The sequence below is a fragment of the Trematomus bernacchii genome, unplaced genomic scaffold (genome assembly GCF_902827165.1).
Source record: "Trematomus bernacchii unplaced genomic scaffold, fTreBer1.1, whole genome shotgun sequence".
In the NCBI taxonomy this organism is placed as follows: Eukaryota; Metazoa; Chordata; class Actinopteri; order Perciformes; family Nototheniidae; genus Trematomus; species Trematomus bernacchii.
The window spans coordinates 19,949,233-19,970,985 of NW_022987714.1; the positions used below are offsets into that span (position 1 = coordinate 19,949,233).

At 42.0% G+C, this 21,753-nt stretch overlaps 1 long non-coding RNA gene across 1 annotated transcript; it reads left to right on the forward strand.

Annotated features, from left to right (window-relative positions):
- The first annotated feature begins 17,777 nt into the window (after window positions 1-17,777).
- LOC117491697 lies at window positions 17,778-19,708 on the forward strand. The gene is made up of 3 exons (XR_004556789.1): window positions 17,778-17,805; window positions 19,250-19,297; window positions 19,614-19,708. It is a non-coding gene; the product is annotated as an uncharacterized LOC117491697 (long non-coding RNA).
- The last annotated feature ends 2,045 nt before the right edge of the window (window positions 19,709-21,753 follow it).

A 21,753-nucleotide genomic window follows, 5' to 3' on the forward strand; every position in this document is an offset into this window, starting at 1 on the left:
TCGCTTTTTAGATTAAAAGAAAATAAAAAAGTCGGAGCGCGCTTAATTGCTTCGCTTTTACATAAAACAGCTCCGCTCCGGCCTTCCCGCGCAATGCGCGTGACCGGCAAGTGTTTTTGTTACGTGTGTGACCTGGGCATTCTGATGAGAGTGATAGATGACAGTATGCCAGGAGGTTGCCGTGTCAACGAGCGTTGGCTAGCAGAAGACAAATACAAGCCATGGCTAAAACGAGGGTCAAGCGAAGCCCACGAGTAGCCTCCTGCAAAGTGTGCAACAATAACGATGCGAGAGTCTGCGCTGACGAGCCACACACCACACGAAAGGTACGCGGTAGTAGAGCATGTTAGATTAGGCTATCGTTGCATGTAAAATACATGACACTTTTCTCTGTGCGCGGCAAAACAAGCTCGCCAAAATGGCTTCACTAGTCTGGCAGTATTTTAAGGGTGTTTCTCAATCGCGAGTACGCTTGCTTGGTAGCACATGTCTGCCGAGCATCTTGCTTCAGAAGCGAGTCAAGAATACTTCCTGGCATTCGGAAAACGAAGTGTGGAACACGCTAGCAAGTGTGCAGGTGTGCGTCATATGAGAGGCCCCGCCTTACATCTTCCGCCACAGATTTGGGGAAATTGGTCCGTGCGCAAAGCATTGTGGGGATTTTAAGATCGCGAAGTCTACTCATGTGCAGACTCGATATTTCTCCAAACGGAGTACGCCGGGCTCGGTAGATTTCCAAGTATACTGGAGATTGGAACAGTACTTCGGCGGCACTCGATGACGTAGTATGCTTGAAATAGTGGCTCTGAAGCAGCTTTACTCGCGATTGAGAAACACCCTAAGTGTCCGAAAATGACAATAAAATAGCGGTATGCAACGTGTGTGTGAAGCAGAAATCCTGCAGCTCCACCCGCTGTGACGGACCGGTGAGCGGAGCAGAACACACATAAGAGTTAGACCTAACACACTTAGCTATTTTATCTACCTCTGGAACAAGCTGATTCCGGCAATCGGCCCCAAAATTGGCGATCGGAGCATCCCTAATAATTGTATATATGTTTTATAATGATTGATCATTAAAGTGTTATCAAAGCTGGTAAAGGTGCAGCTAGTTTGAATGACTTTGTATACTGCAGGGTAGCTTGTGAATTTACTCCAGGTGGAACTAAAGTCTGATTTAACACTTGATTATATTTCACATCATTCATCCACATCTGTAAAGTAACTAAAGGTATTAAATACATGTAGTGGAGTAAAAGTAAACCATTTACCTCTGACTTGTGTTTACTGCCAACCTAAAAGTACCTCAATAATGTATTGAAAAGTTATTTGGCTGATTGTTTTATATTGGCTCAGCCAGGTTATATGGGATGCCCAGTCTACGTACAGATGGGTCACTCATTTTGAAATATTAAACTTAGTTTTCTTTTCTAAAATTTTTAATTGTTCATCCTCATGTAGAATGCTATTATGAAACACACATTTGGTTGTTTATAGCATAAAGAACATCAGATTAGGTAGGGAAATAATCATTTGAGTATAAGTATGTGTATATAAATATGTAATTTACAACAGCTGTAAGATGCTTGAAAAGCTTGAAAATGCACCTTGAAAATGCTTGAAAAGTGCTTGAATTTGACTTTGGAAAAGGTGTAAGAACCCTGAAAGTAACAAAAAACTAATATGGCATTCATTTTTTTAAATATGTAGTAATAGATTTATTTATTTTTCTTCTCAAGAGAGTACCAGAATGTGTATTTTATGTTAGTATTTCAAAAAATCTCCTGGGGGAGAATCCCCCCAGACCCCCTGCAGGGGTTGGGTTTTCAGCATGTCAACTCTTTCACCTGTGGGGAAATTGCAGGATTGGCTCCAGGTCGCCCTTTTTATTTACTACAAGACAAATGTGCCTTTTTATTTCATACAGTTCAATTTGGATTGAGACAGGGAAATAATCTAAACCTCACGCGTGGCGTTTCACTGTCGGGGGGAGCGTGTATGTAATTACATTGCAAATACTGACTTGAGCCCCACCACTGTATGGGTTAGCCCTACCATAGATTACCCAACAAAAATACTCTGGAGCCGCAACTGCCGACCCGTATTGCGCATGCGCAGATCTAAGATCCAGTAGAAATGATAAAAAAGTAAAAGTCTGCTGCTTATTGTTCTACTAGGCCAAAATAGAGTCAAAGAGTATAAGAGAGTGAAAGTGTGTTAATTCATATATTTGGCAGTTTGGAGGAAGTCTGTAGATTTGTTTGTGTGTGTGTGTGTTCCATGTATAGGCCTCTCACGATAATGAATTTTGTTGGATACATTTTCCCGGAAATTATTGCGATAAACGATAATATTGTCGTCACCGTTGTATGACCATTTTAGACCACTGACATAATGATAATATATAATAATAATTCAAGTACATCCTTTCAAACTGCTAGTCACATCCTCATGTAAATGTAAATTTATCGAGGTCAGAAAAGTTATCGAGTTCATTTTTATTTATCGTACGATAAGTCAATTAATTGCTTATCGCGACAGGCACACAATAAAACAGTGGAAACAAACATGTTTGACTTTCATTAGTGAATGAAACTGTGTGCCCTTTATAGTCTGTGTCCATTATTGTGTATTTGTATATATTGTATATATATCCTACAGGGCCGTATCCAGGATTTGCTAAATACCGAGGTCCAAACATGCTAGGGGGGTTCGGGGGTGTACTTCCCCGTGATTTTTGGGATTTTCATGATCTAGTTAGGTGCTTTTTAAGTCCTGTGGGGGGTCACAAATGGATAATATATTGATTTCAAACCATGTCAGTGGGCTGCAGCATCAATTATTTTTGAAAGTGTAATGCATAAGAATCAGTTGATTGTTACTATTAATGATCTGGACATGCAGAAGAGGCTAAAATGATCCCAAAACATTGTCAACATTCATTTTCCATGTCTCTCTCCTTTCCATAACCTGCACCCTCTCTTCCATCTTCTTTAGTCTCTCTGTCTTCTTCCTGTTTATTACTCTCTCTGTCCTCTACTCTTTCTCTTTGTTCAATCTCTCCCTCGTTGTTCACTTTTTGCTCCTCCTGACTTGTCGCTCCTGCCAGTGAATTAAAAGCAATTCAGCAATTTAGTTCATTTAGCTTGTTTGCATTCTTTTTAAAATAAAAATCTGTTTTGTTTGATTCTCAAAAGAGAACAAAAATGTAAGCAAATTGTGTTTTATACAATTGTATGTTATTATGACATCATAACTGCAATAGATGTATGTTGTTAAAAGTATGCCTATTGTCTATATTGTAAATGAAGATAGATAGATAGATAAATAGATAGATAAATAGATAGATAGATAAATAGATAGATAGATAGATGGATAGATAAATAGATAGATGGATAGATAAATAAATAGATAGATAGATAGATAAATAGATAGCTAGATAGATGGGGATATTAAGCCTACATTCTTTTGTGTGACTGTACCTGCATTCCTCCCTGACTTCCATCACTTTCTCTCTCTCTTTCTCTCTACCTGTCCTATCTCTTCCTCATTAAAGCTGAGCTTGGACTGGCGTAGTCTTTTCATTATATCTGAGTCAGCGTAAAAAGAAAACAATACAATGTTATATCTTCAATGTTTTACTCAAATTGAAATGAAAGAAAAGCATTACAACGTTTGTTAAAAGGTAATCCTTCTGACATTGGATGAATGTAATTAACTGTAGCTCTCTAGCTAGTTTATTCACGCAATTTAAACCAAAGTATAGCCTATAGCTGCAATATAAGTTAGTGTGCGTGTTGTCGGACGTCCACTGACTAACGTAGAGCGTTCACACTGGATCTGCTGGTCCTATGATGTCCTGTGAGGAACAGAAACACAAGCAGCCCACTGGACTCAGATCTCTAGATACCTCATCACTCCGCTGCTCCGATACAAGTCCGGGCTGCGGTGGTTTGTTGATACATGTCGTCTTCTTCTGTTTGCTTTAATCGAGGCTACGTAGTTATGCAGCGCCCCCCCATTGTCAGTAAATGGAAGTACTACAAAGAACCCCGTTTAGTGCCATTATTTCACAAGTTTTTTTATACGCAGCTCGGAAATTATTACCGAGGTCCGGACCTCGGTGACTTCAATGGTGGATACGGCCCTGCTATCCTATATATATGCTAAGGTCCCGCTGCTGACACAATAGCAGTCATTTTGTGCGCATATGTGTAATTAAACCGAATTAAACCCATGATATCAAAATCTCACTCCAGCCAGGTACCCAAAGTTGGCAACCCTGATATAATAGGCCTATTTCTAAAATGGACAACATTGTTAGGAGATTTCAACTATACAGCGATTCTGCACTGCGGTTAACTCAGCCGTCTGGGTGACCAGATGTCCCGCTTTGTGCGGTATTGCACAGCATTTTCACGACTTTTGGTGCGTCCCGCAAATTGAGACGATGTCCCGCATATTTCATTTTGATTGGCTAAAACGCTTTCTAAAATCTGATTTATGACATGAATCAGATGCGGAGAAAGGCCGGCTCGGTTCGCTGACGGCCGGCACCGCCCTTTATTATTATATGTTTTAAACTTTTTATATACAGTATAAGTATGCGCTGACAGGCGACAGAGGTTCACAGTGTACCCCCCCGCTGACAGTTCACGAGCGTCCATAGTGTCTCTCCACCCCCCGTTGACAGTTCACGCGTCGACATTGCATTTACATGTCCCACGGGCCACTTTGTCCCACACAAACATACTCTAGAGCAGAAGTGGCTTGACACAGTAAAATTACTTCAATGTATTGTTAGTAGTAATATCCTTCAGCAAAGTAACACACTCTGTCACTCTGGTTGCCCTCTTATGATGCTGCTGTCTTTTAATATATAACTATTTTTCAGCCGCTAATTCGTTCCTCGCAGATTCTTCAGTCTCATCAGCCTCATCCTTCCATCAGTCCCAGTCAACGCTCAAAGTGTGTCTTGGCCGTTTTCATTGTGATCGCTAAATTCCCCTTGTTTATAATAATCACAGTTCCTTCAACAGGATACTGTAGTGATTCAAAGTGTGATTTTAGCATAGCCTACGAGTGCTTTTGTTTTGAAATCACTTCCGTGAGTTTCGTCTGCGCTCTTATTTTGTAAGGTAACTTCCGGTAGCAGAATATGAAAAAACTGGGTTTTTTTTTGTTTCTGTTTTCTAGTGATTTAATTTTTTTGAGAAGTAGAAAATGAAAATCATCCCGTTTTTTAAGTTTAGTAAATCCCTTTTTGACCGTGATAAAGAAAAACGCCATGTATTTCAATTTTGGTTTTTCAATTTGAAAACGAAAATCAAATATCCAGTCGTTTTTTGTTTTTGAATTTCCATTTGTGAAAAGAAAATCCAATGACCAAAACATACACTGACCCAAGAGCCATGCCAATTTTAGGCAATATAGAGTTTCCTCCATCTGTAAGGGATGGAGGATTTAAAAGATGGGCCGATAAAGGTCTTATCACAATTAACCAAATGTTTGATGGAACAGATGTCAAATCCTTCTCCCAACTTCAAGAACAATATGGGCTCCCGTCAAATGATTTGTATAGGTACTTCCAGATAAGACACTATATTACAAGCCACAAGGAAAGAGAAGCAGTCCAAAAAAATCCAAACATTATATAAGAATATTTTATTAGTATTGCAGAAAAATGCTTCCCAAATAAGAAACATGTCTCTCACTTATATAAGAGGCTTATGGCAGACGACTCCCAAAATACCTGGAATGTTAGAGATAAATGGGAATTGGAACTAAACATTATAATCGAAGATGCAGTCTGGGAAAGCTTATGTGTGGGCAGCCATAAAGGAATTAATAGTCAGTTATGGAAAGAGTTTGATTGGAAGCTGAAAATCAGATTTTTTAACACTCCTTTTTTAATTTCTAAATATGTACAAGGACCATCGGTCACATTATGTTGGAGGAAATGTGGAAAAATAGGGGATCATACACACATCTTTTGGGATTGCCCAGTAATTGAAGGATTTTGGAAATCTGTTAGAGGAGATTAAAAAACATCCTGGAAATGACTGTTCCTCTGGAGCCTAAGTTGTTCTTGCTCGGAGCTATACCTACAGACACTTACGATTCAGACCAGAGGTACATATTACGGATACTGTTATTAATTGCCAAAAAGATTATAACTGTGAACTGGAAAAATGCAAAACCTCCGACAATCATTCAGTGGATGCAGACTTAAACAAGTCTACACGATGGAAAAAATTACGGCGAGCCTGCAGATAAAAATGTACTCTTTTACCCAAAGACGGAACTGTGTTAAAAGATATCTGGATGTATCGCTGGTTGAAGAGGGTTGTTGAAACTGAACCGAACTTTAGATGAATACTATGGAAAATGTCCCTGTGTATCTGATCCTGCTGTGCCAAAGATGTCAGTCCAGGGTTCCTGCAGGTTTCGCCTACTCAAATTTAAGACTTTTTAAGACCTTTTTAAGACCACTTTGAATAGAATTTAAGACCTATTTCACGGCAAGAAAGTATGAAGGAAAATTGCTATGAAAGAAGAAATACGTCCCATAATTACTTGCAAAGTAAATGTAAAGGCATAACAGTACAGCACTGTGTTAGCGTGTTAGACAAAAAGTGTATGTGTGTGTGTCTGTGTGTGTGTGTGTTAGGGGTGTGCAATTAATCATATTTTAATCGCAATTACGATTTTGGCCTGCCACAATTACGAAATGATTTTGCTTTGCTAGGTTGTGACAGTGCACTACAACATATTTGATCTAATTAATTTTAGTCTAATTTATTTATCATATTTATACATGTTTAATAGCTTGTGGAAGTGCGCTCCAAAATATTTGTTGATCTTGTTTATTGGTATTTATTATTTTGATATTATTTATTTAAATGTCTAATTTATTTAATTTATTTTTGTATTGGTTTTGCAGTTGAATTATAGGTTCAGGGTAATCAACAGTTAAAAAGATACTGTTCAAATTATTATTTGTTTTAAATAATTAACACATTAGCAAAACAAACGCTAATTTATTTTTCAAAAGGTGCAGCGGGCTTCAAACACGTTCCCCTCCACTGGTTTCAACCAAGCACTAAATTCGATGTTTTCCAACCAAATACGGTTGAACTTACACTTCCCCATATTTATTTGTAAGTCGATTTGAAGATACATGAGTTTCTGACTGTCGCTAGCTGAAGCTTGCTTGCTAGGTTACTAGCTGGGTGTTCTCCAATAAGGGGCCGGGGGAAACAAAGTTAGTGATTACTGGTTCCATGTTGATTTATTTCAATACAAATTGTTGGGGGGAACTGAAAGGCTCTTACCGTACTGGTTACTTTGCAGCCCGGACATTTCCCCCAAAACACATATTAACGCGATCGCAACACAGAAGTACCTTTCAAATCCTATCATTTTTAAGACCTTCTAAATCATATTTAAGACCTTTCTTATTTTTTTGGTCATATTTAAGACCTTTTTAAGGCCTTAAATTCAGATTATCAAATTTAAGACTTTTTAAGACCCCGCGGGAACCCTGTCAGTCCCTGTGTAAAATGCTTTCATTAGTATTTATTTGATTTTACTTTATTTATTTTTATTTCCCAGTTTGTATTTATTTATATTATTTACTTAATTATTTCAATTTATACTGGATTGGCTTTATTTAATTATTTACTATACTTTGCTTTGTCATGTAGCCATCTGTCATTTGAATGAAAATGGGTTAGGATATGTCTTTTGTTAAAATGAAAATAAACAGTTAAAAAAAAAGAAAACTGGGTTTTCTCTGGAAGTTTTTCCTTGTACGATGTGAGGGTCTAAGGACAGAGGGTGTCGTATTGTCATACTGATATTCTGTACAAACTGTGAAGTCCACTGAGACAAATGTAACATTTGTGATATTGGGCTATATAAATAAACATTGATTGATTGATCATAAACACGTCGGATAGTGAAAGTGCAGTCGGATTCTCTAAAGTACCGCAGTCTCTTCTCCTAAGTCCCTTTGAATTCTCCTATCCACTATCCCTTAACCCCGTGACGTTTCACACAGAGGTCAAGGGATAGACGATAGGGATAGACGTTAGGAGCTGATTTTTGGACTATTCGACCGCAACCAAAGAACCTCCTGTTAGCTTTAACAAAATGGCCGCTCACCCATGTGGTCAAGCAAAATGGCTGCTGATCTTATGACCTGTAACAAAAGACCACATGTGCTAGCAATAGCTTAGCATAGCAAAAATAAAAACACAAAACAACGCTGCTCTTTTTTTAAAAACACACTGCTTGGAGACTGACTCCAATAAAAAATAACAATTAAATCTTACTTGACTATTATCTAGGCCTTTAACCGTTATTATTATTATTACTATTACATGTCACTTGTTAGACGCTTTTATCCAAAGCGACATACATACTCAATACAGTGGACAATCCCCACAGGAGCAATTTGGGGTGAAGTGTCTTGCCCAGGGACACAACGACATGCTGACTGCAGTGGGGTTTGAACCTGTGACCCCCTGATCCCAACACCAACCCAGCTAGCGGGGAACGTTCTCACAACTTTGGCTAACGTTACCTATTGGTTCTAATAAGGTTTTAAAGAAACGTTTTAATCTGATGTTCAAAGAACCTTTTTAGGATGTTTATTTTTTCAAATAATGTTCCTATAAGGTTTAAGGTTAACTAAGACATAACGTTTTAACTGCAACATTCAGAGGATGTTTTGAGGATGTTATTGAGGCCTGAGATGACAGAAAGTTTTGTTATAAAACGTTCCTTTAATGTGATATGTTAACAAAGGTGGAATGTTTTGCCTGCAATATTCTAAGGATGTGTTTTGGACGTTGTTGGGTAACACATTAAAGATGTTCTTTATAAAATGTTCCCTCAATGTTACATGATAAGAAATGAAGAACATTTTCAAAGCAACATTCTGAAAATGTTTTCAGGATGTTATTGAGGCCAGAGATGACAAAAAGTGTTTTATAAAATGTTCCTTTAATGTTACATGATAACAAATGAAGAACATTCTCCAAGCAACATTCTGAAAATGTTTTCAGGATGTTATTGAGGCCTGAGATGACAGAAAGTGTTTTATAAAATGTTCCTTTAATGTGATATGTTAACAAAGGTGGAACGTTTTGCCTACAACATTCTAAGGATGTGTTTTGGACGTCGTTGGGTAACACATTAAAGATGTTCTTTATAAAACGTTCCCTCAATGTTACATGATAAGAAATGAAGAACATTTTCAAAGCAACATTCTGAAAATGTTTTCAGGATGTTATTGAGGCCAGAGATGACAAAAAGTGTTTTATAAAATGTTCCTTTAATGTTACATGATAACAAATGAAGAACATTCTCCAAGCAACATTCTGAAAATGTTTTCAGGATGTTATTGAGGCCTGAGATGACAGAAAGTGTTTTATAAAATGTTCCTTTAATGTGATATGTTAACAAAGGTGGAACGTTTTGCCTACAACATTCTAAGGATGTGTTTTGGACGTCGTTGGGTAACACATTAAAGATGTTCTTTATAAAAACGTTCCCTCAATGTTACATGATAACCAAAGAAAAACATTTTGAAAGCAACATTTGGATGTTTTCAGGAGGTTATTCTTTTTTTATAAAACGTTCCTGTGATGCGAAATATTAACACGGTCATGGTCAACGTCAGATTTATTTGTAGTGCGCTTTAAAATACAAACTTGTTGCATTTGTTTGAAAAGGATGTTTAAAAAAAATCTGATGTCACCACATTTTCCTTTAAAAAAACAAAACAAGCATCTAATTCATGATATTGCATGTTTGCGTAGGCATGTCTGAGTTCCCAGCTAGACATTGTTGGTTCTAAAAACATTCTAAGAATGTTACCATTCATTGTTCTAGGAATGGTTTCATCGAGAAGTTTTATTTTGGTTCCTAGAATGTACTTCTGAAAGGTAGGATAACGTTCTCTAAAAACATTCTTAAAATGTTTGGTGATAACATTGTTCGAACATTATACCCCAAGTGTTGTATGGATCGAATAACACTTAGAAAACCAAAGACAGACATATAGAAGAACGGACCCGTCCCTGAAATGGGGGGTTATGTATTGTAACCCTAGTTATATAAACACAGGCGGAGCCCTCTACTGGACTCTATGGGTACTACTCTCTATCATGCTGTGCGTGCTTTCACCTACTGAATTTACGTAAACGTAGCCGGCCAATCGGGGCGAGCCTACCTGAATGCGCGCGCAGGCCCACAGTATATAAGGCGGCTACAGCCGCCGCCCCACTATCCTATACACTCTTCAGCGAGCGGACTAGGAAAGACAGGGCCTCCAGGTAGAGGGCTCCGCCTGTGTTGATATAACTAGGGTTACAATACGTTATATCTCACACAGGCTCCGCCCTCTACTGGACTCTATGGGTACAGTGGGCGGAGCCCCGATGTATAAACACCCTGTCGTCCAACAACATCGACCCACCACACCGTCCCTGACCGGCTTTTGGCTAACATCCACTGCATCCCCACTTCCTCCCATCCGGTTGTAACCGTGGAGAAGTCGGGGCCGCAACTTGGATAAGGCACACTCACACACGCTTACCTCGTGTAGAGTGTGCATGGAAAAAACTGTGCGGAGACTCCGTCTGGAGCCTACCGCGCACCATGTTCCCCAGGTCCCTCAGGAGCACGGGAAAACATAAGTGCACCACATCCCCCACACTCACACACGCTCCGTGTAGAGTGGGCATGGACAATAGTGAGGAAGGTCCTCCAGCCCTGTATGGGGCTGATTGCGCAGCACCATGTCTCCCGAGTCCCTCAGGAGCATGGGAAAAACACAAGTGCTTTATGTCCAGGGGGGGGGGGTCAGATACCTGCTGACCCACAGCCAACCCCCTCTCACCAGTCATGCGTTGCCTCGGCAAGCACCGACGACGAGAAGGAGCCAGACATGTCCCGGAGATAACATTTTATGAAGGGGCCTGGCGTAGACCAAGACGCCGCCGTGCATAGATCTTCTACACTCACGCCGCTGAATAAGGCTGTTGACACAGCCCGTGTAGAATGTGCACGGACCCCAGTGGGGAGGGCTCTCCCCGCCCGTCCATAGGCATGTGTAATGCACCTGCATAGCCATCCTGTTAGGCGCTTCTTTGAGAGGGCTTTTCCAGCCACACCATCCCCAAAGCACACAAACAGTTGTTCAGTGCGCCTAATGGCAGCCGTGCGCTCTACATAGCATGCTAGCGCACGCACTGGGCGGAGGAGGTGCAATTTAGCCTCCCTGGCCCCAATATGGGGTGGAAGATTAAAGCCACCTAACTGAATAGCCCTTGATCTGAATGAACTTCTGATACTCTTAGGAGTAAAGGAGTGGTTCGGCCTGAGTGTCGCCCCGCTACGGTCACCCCGGATCAAAAGACAACTTGGGTGTACCGACAGAGTGGTCAGCTCGGACACTCTTTTAGCCGAAGTCAAGGCAAGTAGCAATGCTGTCTTCCATGACAGTGCTTTCAGGGAGGAGAGCTCCAGAGGCTCAAATGGTTCTGTGACCAGAGCCTCGAGCACCAACGGCAGGTCCCACTGCGGGGCGGAGGCATGCACTACTGGGCGCTGCCTCCTGACCCCCTGCAAAAACCGCACCATAAGCGGCTGACTGAAGGCTGACCTGCCTCCAAATCCCTCATGGCAGGACGAAATGGCTGCTGCATACACCTTAATTGTGGAATGAGCCAGCCCCCTGTCCACCAGTATCTGTAAGTAGGTAAGAATAGAGCCCAGCGTGCATGACAGAGGCTCTAGACTCCTTCCTTCACACCATCGCCGGAATCCCGCCCACTTTGGCCTGTAACAAGCTGTGGTGGATTCTGCTCTTGCTGCTTGGATAGTCTGAATAACGTTATCAGACAGCCCCACCTGTCTCAGCCTGTCCCTCTCAGGAGCCAAGCCTGGAGAGGTTGGCCCAGAGTGGGTAACGCCCCTATTGCACCTGCTTCCTGAGACAGCGCTCCCCAGACCTGAGGAATCGCCCAGGGCTGGCCCACCATCATCTGTGTTACCCCCGCGTTACCACGGCGCCAGGCGGCGATCTGGGGCCACCAGGATGATTGACAGCTGTTCCCGCCTCACCCTCTCCAGGAGGGGGGGGATAAGGTGCAGCGGTGGAAAGGCATAAAGCAGCTTTCTTGGTGCAAATGTGTCGACCCCCAAGGGCGGGTTGTCCCACCGAGCCAGGGAGAACCACAGGGCACAGTGGCTGTTGCGCCGATTGGCGAACAGGTCCACCTCTGCTCTACCGAACTGAGTCCAGACCTGCTTCACCACCTCCGGGTGAAGCCTCCACTCGTCTGGCAGGGGTCCGCCTCTTGACATGAGGTCGGCCCCCCTGTTTTCCCGTCCCGGGATGTGCAGGGCCCTTAGAGACAACACAATCTGTGAAACCCACAGCCACAGGTTCTCTGCTGCGGTCAACCAGGCTATTGAGCGGACTCCGCCCTGCCTGTTGATGTACGCCACTGTGGTGCGGTTGTCGCTCCTTACTAGCACATGTTTGCCCTGTATTAAGGGTTTGCCGTGCTGTAGGACCAACATCACTGCTTGCAGCTCCAGGAGGTTGCTGTGCCGCCAGAGGCCAGCAACCACCCACAGCTCTCTCTAGACACGTCCCCCCCCATCCTGTCACTTTCTTTTTCTTTGAAGCGTCTGTGAAGACTGTGATATAGGAGGTTACCTGCCCCAGTGGAGCTACCCTCCGCAGATTCTCTGGGGACCCCCAGAATCGGAGGTTGCTCTCTACTGAGGGGGGGGATGGCCACCAGACGTCGTTTGTGTCTTAAGATCTAAACGAAGGCCGGTAAACCACATCTGCATGCGACGTGCATGCAGCAGTCCGAGTGGCACTACGGAGTGAGCAGCCGTCATGAGACCCAAAGTCTGCATGATGATCAAAGCTGTCACAGCCTGCAGACTGCCCGCAGCAGGGATGCCTGTCTGCTTTCTGTCAGGGTGACACGTAGTCTGCCTGCATCGAGCATCACCCCCAGATATTCTACCTGCTGGTGAGGTATGGGGGAGCTCTTCTTCCAATTGACCGCAACTTCTTTTTCAACCCAACTTGGTTAGGTGTAGGATCAATTGGGCTGTGTGCAGTATTGCCCATTCCCTGGACCTGGCCATAACTATGAGGTCGTCCCTCATGCCATGGTCCCGCAGCGGTTGCAGCGTCGTGGCTGAACGTGCGTGGGGATAGGGAGTAGCCGAACGGCATCTGTTGTACTCGTAGGCTACCCCCTGGAAGGCAAAACGCAAATACTTTCTGTGCTCTTGGAGCAATTTCGCCATGAAAGTAAGCGTTCTTCAGGTCGATGGTTGTGAACCAATCGCCTGGCTGCACCAGTCTCAGTAACTGTTTCATAGTTAACATATGGAACTTCTTGCATGCAATGTGCTGGTTCAGGCATTGAAGATCCAGAATGGGCCTGAATTCTCCTGTCTTCTTGGGAACCAGGAAGTGCAGGGAATAATGCCCCTTCTCTCTGACTTGAGAGTGCACATGCTGAGAGGAAACCTCCTCCTGGGATGACAGATGTGCCTCTCTCCTGCCTCTGAACGGAGGAGGGATGCTGCAAAACTGGAGTGAATAACCCAGTCTCAGTGTCCTGTCCATGCGCTCTGTTAATACACCACTGATTTTCCATTCCCCATAACATTGTGTTAGGGGATGTGCAATAAGCTGCAGAGCCGCAGCTATGAAGCTGTGGTACTCTCTGGTGGCCCACTCCGCCGTCAAACCCTCCATAAAACGAAGTTTGACCCATGGGGGGCTGACACAGAAAGGGCCGTTTTTCTATAATGTAGTTTCCACTCAGAGAAAAAAAACGGCCGATTTTTAACTGAGGTCCCTGAACGCACCATGGCATGCTCCCGTGAGAGCGCGCGCTCCACCATAATGCTGTTTTCTCTTAGAGAGAAATAAGCATTAATCGGAGCTTCTTCTGTCCATGAACGCACCGCGGCCCGCACTCGGGGGGGGGGGGCCGCGCGTCGTCATAATGCCGTCTCTTGAAACTGACATTATGGGGAAATGTGGAAAATGTGGAATGTGGAGAGAGATGACTCTTATTCTGGGATAAATGCAATCGTTTTTACTGAATGCATTTTACACACACATATCACTTTAGAACTAGAGTTACACTACGTAACGCACTGTTCTTCTGCGGAGGTCCCTGAACGCACCGCGGCCACTCTCACGGGGGCCGCGCCTCATAATGGGTGTCCAATTAACATCGTATGAAAACGGCCTTGCCGATCTCAACGAGACATTATGGGAAAATGTGGAATTGTGGAGAGATATGACTCTAATGGCGCGTTTCCACTACACGGCCTCGCTCGGCCCCGCTCGGTATGGCTGGGCCTCGTTAGGACTGGCTCACTTTATGGCGCATTTCCATTACAGTTTAGGAACTGGGGTAGTATCTATAGTAACGCAGTGTAGGCGGAGCCGTGACGTGATCTTCAATGAGAACCCCAGAAAAACAACACAGCCGTTAGCTGTTAGCACTCAGAGCTCACAGCTCCTCATATATGTTCAGAAACTAGACAAAAGTTAAACAAGTACAAACCACAGACTGCCTGTGTCATGGTGAATACAGTCGCTGCTTTATTTATGTCTGTATAGGCCGTTGTTGTGAGTGTGGACGGTCGGAGCATATACTGCGTTAGCTTAGCCAATCTCCATCTAGAAAAACACGAATTTTAAAAGGTTTTTCGCCTGCCGTCTGTCTGCAGACTTGACAAAGCATTAATTCATGGTTTTTACTAACCGGTATCAGTATGTTGTTACTTCGGCATCATTTTGAAACGTGTATTACAATTAAATCACGGTCAAATATGTCCATCTTGTTGTAGTTGTAGCCCTCTTGCCAGCGCTCCTCTCTCTAGTTTAGCATACTCAGCCCGACTCAGCCCTGTTTGTTGGCCCCGATAGAACCACAATTTTGTCGGGCCAGAAAAGAGGTGAAAAAGTGGCCCCGGGCCGGGCCGGGCCGTAACTAGGCCTAGTGGAAGCGCAACCAAAAACGGGTACGGCACGACACGGCACGCTTAAAGCGAGCTCCGCGCTGTAGTGGAAATGCGCCATAAGTGCTGGGCCCCACTGGCTCCACGAATAGCTGAAGAAAAGTTATTTTGTATGGGAGCAGATTGTCGGGCCTCCTTCCTATTTATACCGGAAGGGAGCCCGAGGGTGGGGCCCACCTTGCGGGCGGGCGTGGACTACAAGTGTTTCAGTGCTGCGCGGGTGCGCAGGGGGATTACCCAATAGCGATAGCCTTAGAGGGCTACGCCAATACTCATAGAAGCTGGAGTTACAGTAGGTAACTTCAGTTAGTGTTTGTATGTGTTTGTTTCTACTGTGTATGTCTCTCTCTCCCCCCTCCCCCACCTGCCTGCTGGTCTGCTCGACACGGCTGGGAGCAATCTCCAATCAACCACACCTGCAACCTGCTCATCAGCCACACTATGAAAGCCTGCAGCCTGCACTCATTCCCTGCCGGATTGTTGCCGTGAACGGTTTGTTGCGTGCCGCTCTAGCTTTTTTGCCAGCATATTCTTTGACAACTTTGCCTGCTTTTGCCTCACACTCATTTTTGTGTCTCTCCCAGGAGGAATCCAAGGCCTTCCACACTCCCAAGACCAACCAGGCCTCTCAACCCTGGAGCAACTGTTTCCCACTGCTGCCATAACCAACCTCCACTCCCAGCTCCCCTTTTCTAATAAACAAATGTTACTTTCACCAGCTGATTCCGAGTCATCCTTTTACATGTGTTAATAGTCAAATTCCAATAGTTAAAGTGGTCAGTCCAGTTACCCAGGAGTTGAACAATTACAGGAATATTATGTCTTTATGTTCTAATAATGTAAAAATATTGTAGTAAATTGTTACCACAGAACATTTGCATAATGTTTTAAACATAAAGCATGTTATCCTTCTCTAAAATAATAACATTCTGGCAACATAAAAAAATCTAACTTGCAGCTGAAAACGTTTTAAGAACAGTCGGGCATAATGTTCTAACAATGTTATCAAAAACATTTTAAGAATGTTTTTAGAGACCGTTATCCTACCTTTCAGAAGAACATTCTGGGAACCAAAATAAAAGCTTCTGCTGAAAACGTTTTAACCTGTTACGCACCGCCCCCCCGGTACCGGGCGGATAAACGCGTCATTTGCAGGAAACAACGTCTAAGGAATCTTAATATTTAATAAACTATGAATGTTTTATATCCATGTAACGGGAAGAAACTCAGCTAACTGATCTTTTTAATTTTTTTTCTCCAAAAAAACCCCACAATGCTAACACTCAGCCTCTGAATTACCCACGAGCGAAAAAATTTAACCTAAAACTGCACCTAAACTCACTCATAACTCCCTTATTACTTATCCTAGATGCACAGCCAACCCCTCGATTAGCATCTCCTGGAGACACAGAATCGTTTGGTGCCCACCTCAACACTCAGTGATAAACATTTGCGACGCTATAAATGAAAGCGTACATCAGAACATGTGGAGCTAGGTAGCTAGAAACGCTAACATGGCTTACCTTGGTCAAAACTGGTCTTCAATGGCATTAAAACGATAAAAAAACGATGCTTCAGTTAATCCATAGGTTAATCCAATGTGTCTGTGTCCTCTTTGAAATGATTTCTGATAATCCATAAACAATAAAACTGCTTTTTCGTTTCCAAATGTCAGAGCGAGAGATCGCTTCACTCTGGTGCAAACCTGCATGCGGGAAGCCCCCACCGTTTGTTTTCACAACGAGTGTGTGTGGGGGCCTCCCCCTTCGATTCTATTGGCTCTAACGGTCAGAAAGAGGTGTCAACCATCCAAATCGACCAAGGGGGGCCAGAGATATGGAAAAAAAAACATTTTCACCCAAATCACCTCAGAGGTGGAGTGGTTTTGGCTAAACCTCTCTAAAAAGGTCAAATGTCACTTCCCAGATAGCAAAAAAGTTTTGGCCCAGATTCGGCCCACACAAAACACCTTCATCCGGCCCATATACCGCATGGAATGATGGCACTTGGGCGCTCCGCTCCTGTTTTCCAGATCTGGGCCACAAGCAAGCCATAGCAATGCCACATGTCAACCAAAAACTAAACCACATAAACCAGAACTGGCCCTTATCTGGGCCACAGTTGGTTTTCATTCTGGCTCAGATCCGACCCACATTCCATATCCTTATCTGGCCCAAATACTGCATGGAGTGATGGCACTGGGGCGTTCCACTCGTTGGCCAGAACTGGCCCTAATCTGGGCCACAGTTAGTTTTTATTCCGGCCCACATTCCGTATCCTCATCCGGCCCAAATGCGGCATGGAATTATGGCACTTTGACGGTCGGGTGATGTTTACCAGATCTGTGCCACAAGCAGGTCAAAGCATGGCCACATGTCTGCCAAGAATGAACCAAATAAACCAGACCTAGCCCTAAAAAGCCATTAAAACTTTGGTGACTCAGTAACTGAATATCAATGACACTATGGATTCTGCAACAGCAATATTCAACATACAGTAAATACAAATTTCAAAATGGCCTCCCAAAAGTTGCATCAATAAATGTTCAAATAAGTTACAACAGATGAACCAAACGTTTTTTTAATGATTGTATCATAGTGGTGATGAACTAGCCACTGCATCATTACATTTTCAAAATAACTGGGATACAATCCAACCATGTGACTGTGAGATGACAGAACCGCATTTTTTCTCTTTCCTGTGCCATCCTGCGATGTTATGGTAAGTTTCTTAAATATTAACATATATTAAACACAAACGGTCCCTGAAATACAAACGTTGATGTGTATTTTTGATTTCCCTGCTACCAACTGTATACTTTGATGATAGATTTGAAAAGCGGTGCAGCCTAGCTAACAGCTAGCTTAACGGTCACTTTTTAATTATGTTCCCTTGCACTTAAAAGTGTTAGAATATGTCACAAAAGAGGTGAAATTTCAAGCTTTGTCTGTAGAAGTCTCAATCGTTATGTATTTAATGATTTTAGCTTGATGTGGTTATAATAGTAATGTTAGCTCTTACCAAAAGTAAGTGGACACGTTTTTTCCCTCCTTTTTTTTTAAAATTTGTTTTAAATGTGCTTGATTTAAAGATTTGAGAGCCTGGTTGCAAACATCTCCAGTGCCAAAAAGGTCATAGTCGGTTAAGGTCTTCTAAGTCTATTACAAATAACTTCATCAAGTGTAACGCCCTGGGGGAGGTTTTTTTGTTCAATTGTAAAGCTTATTTGGAAGAAAAAAAAATCCCATCTGTGCACTGTACTGTTGCATCAGCCGGAGCCGTGCCTGGTCATTACGTTAATTATGTCGGCCAGGAATATCAAAGTGTGAATTATTTAAAGCATGTACAGGAACACACTCAACAAGCACATCTTCCATTAAGACAGCTCTTAAATAGACACGTAATTCACCCGAAAACGTGTTTCTTTATAATAATCAGAGAGAGAGAGCAAGATTAAATAGTGGCAGGTACTTCAGCCGCAGATGCCACTATTTGCTGAGACAACTGCGGGTGCTGAAGGGGTGTTACTCTGGGTGCCGAGCCAAGCGAATGTGTGTGGCAGTTGCCACTTACCTGCCGTGGCAACTGCTTGTGTTTAAACAGTTATTTATCGTGGAAAAGTATTTCCATTTTCTGCTACTCTGTACTTCTACTCAATTACATTTCAGTGGGAAATATTGTACACTACACTACATTTATTTGACACTTGTAGTTACCTTTTTAGATAATGTTTATATTCATATACATGTACTACTAATTTACTCAGTTCTTACCAAAATATGCTCTATATTAACAAATCACAACATTAAAAAATCTTGTATATATGTAGATTTTTTATTATAAGAACATTCATTTTTATTCTATAATGATGCAACCCTTTTACAAAAGGCTTTCTGCACAAAGTACTTTTTCTTTTGATACTTTATTATATTTGGCTAATAACACTTTGGAACTTTACCTTAAGTATTATTTTGAACTTGGGACTATAGCAAGTAATGGAGTATTTATACTTTTACTTTAGTGAGTACTTTTTCCACCACTGCTTAAGATCCAGTAATGGGTTGCTATATCCTGCACCTCACACCCTGAATTATGTTAATGGCTGCAATAATAGTTGTTATTTACAATACATTTTGATCATTAACACATTTATCTTTTTCTCTAGGTTTTGAATGTGGAGATGCAAACAGTGTACTGAGACTCAATCTACAAGGTACCAATTACTGAAGCACTATAAATTAAAACACGGCCATTTTGGTCAGAGACACCCATATCCATGCACATACTATGAATGCCCATGCTCTTTCAAAACATGGAATGCTCTTAAAACACATTTAAGTAGATGTCATGTTGATTTTTTAAATATTTTAATAGATGCACATGTATAAGAAAAGAACCTCAGCTGAAATTCTTTGTTTGGTTTACACCAGTAGATGTCCTGTCCTTTCTGCTATGACACTTGATGGATATTATTATAGGTGCAACAGCTTTAAACAAAACATTTTAACCTGTATCACAATGTGTTGCAGGTAAACGCAGAATTCACCCGCATCACCACCGTTCCGCTGCTGCCTACCTTCATGTCTCAACTGGATCGCCATTCGTCTCAGTTGATGAAGGTTTTCAAAAAAAAGGGGGGAACAGCAGGACGCAATTTGGGCCTGATCATGGCAGCCATGGACAAGGTATGTAGTTGTAATAAATTGTGTAGTTTGGGCACTGCAACACCATATTCTCTTTATCTCTCTCTCTTGTTGTCCCTCTCATATAAATATATTTTAACCTCTCTGACCCCCTTTCTTTGACTTGCCAAAAATCAGCACACAAGCATAATCAGTATTCTTGTGTGAAGATTTTGAAAATGTGTTTGCCCCTCAGGATCCCACAGTTCAAACACGACGGGACTGTGTCCTTAAAGCGCTCTGCGTCTACATGAATGAAAGCTTCATAAAGGAATATTTGGTAAGTTGAAAACATAGCCAAACACAGATATATATATATATATATATATACACCTGAACATCAGCAGGAGAGGACTCTTTAAAGTAGAGACACTACATACTGATATACACCTGAACATCAGCAGGAGAGGACTCTTTAAAGTAGAGACACTACATACTGATATAAACCTGAACATCAGCAGGAGAGGACTCTTTAAAGTAGAGACACTACATACTAATTTGATCCTGAACATCAGCAAGAGAGGACTCTTTAAAGTAGAGACACTACATACTAATTTGAACCTGAACATTTGCATAATATGTCCTCTTTAAATTAAAAGCAAAAATAACTACTTAAATAATTGAATTTGTTTTTTATTCAAAGTATTTGCTGCTACTTTGGTTATTGTTCATGTACATTTACAACTACATGTATTTATTTACAATGGATCCAATAAAAGGATTTGCTCATTTGTTTCATATTATAAAATGATGTGTGTCAGGGCTAGTTCTCATACTGATAATCATGAATACTATGTTCTAATCCCACTTTAGGATGTTGAACTTGCAACAACACAAATGGAGCCAATGGTATTGGGACTCTATCTCGTGAAACACGAAGGAGCAGAGCCCGGGGAACCACTTGCGGATGTTAGCGTCATCATCGAGGGTGTTGGAGTGCTGCGAGAGCTGAAATACTTGGCAAATGGATGGGCAGTACTGCTTGGACTGATTTACAGCCTCAATCTGAGCTACCCCAAGGACCTGAAACATACATTTGAATTAATTCAAAAAGTATTGATGGGGTTGGATGGCAACAGACTGTCAACCAAGGTGCAGGTTCTGAAAAACAGATTACAAGAGTAATCCCAAGGACAACATACTGTGACAGAGATAACGTCCAGTTCATTTCCATCTCGGTACATTCTCTCACACACACACACACACACCACACAACCCACATAACCCGCACCACACAACCCACAGACAGACACACACACACACACACACACACACACACACACACACACACAGAGACACCACAAACACAGAGAGACACCACAAACACAGAGAGACACCACACACACAGACACACACCACACACACACACAGAAACACCACACAGACAGACACAGAGAAACACCACACACACAGACACTCACAATTGTATTTCTGCTTTTGAAAGTTCAAGACATATGTTCATGTGTATAACAGAGGCAAAGATCTACTGTAACACATTATGTGCTTGAGCAATATTATGTGATGCGTTTCATCTAAGTGTTTGGAAAGACATAAAAACACCATACTTCATAGTAAAGTTGCGTTTTATAAAATGTTCAGATAATAAGTCATTGTTGTAGCTTTTCAGCCCACATGTTAACTTCTTGAGTCACTCGTGTTTCTCATCACTGTCAAGTTCAGCAGCTGTCATGGGTTTTTTACGCAAAGAGCTTTAAAATTCTAATATGTGCACCTACCACAAATGGGCTGTTGGAGTTAAGTGTTTTTTTGTTGTTGAATTGTTGTGGCAATTCAGATGGTTGTTTGCAAAATGCAATGTTATAAGTGTAAAATGAACATTTTAAAATAAAGTGAGGGGAATACAAATTACTGAGTTGTAGTAATTTGAATTACTTATATTGATAGAGCAATTTGGATTAAATTATGTTAAGTGCAAATAACACAATCCTACAACATAAATGGAACTAATTTGTGTTAAGTAATTACA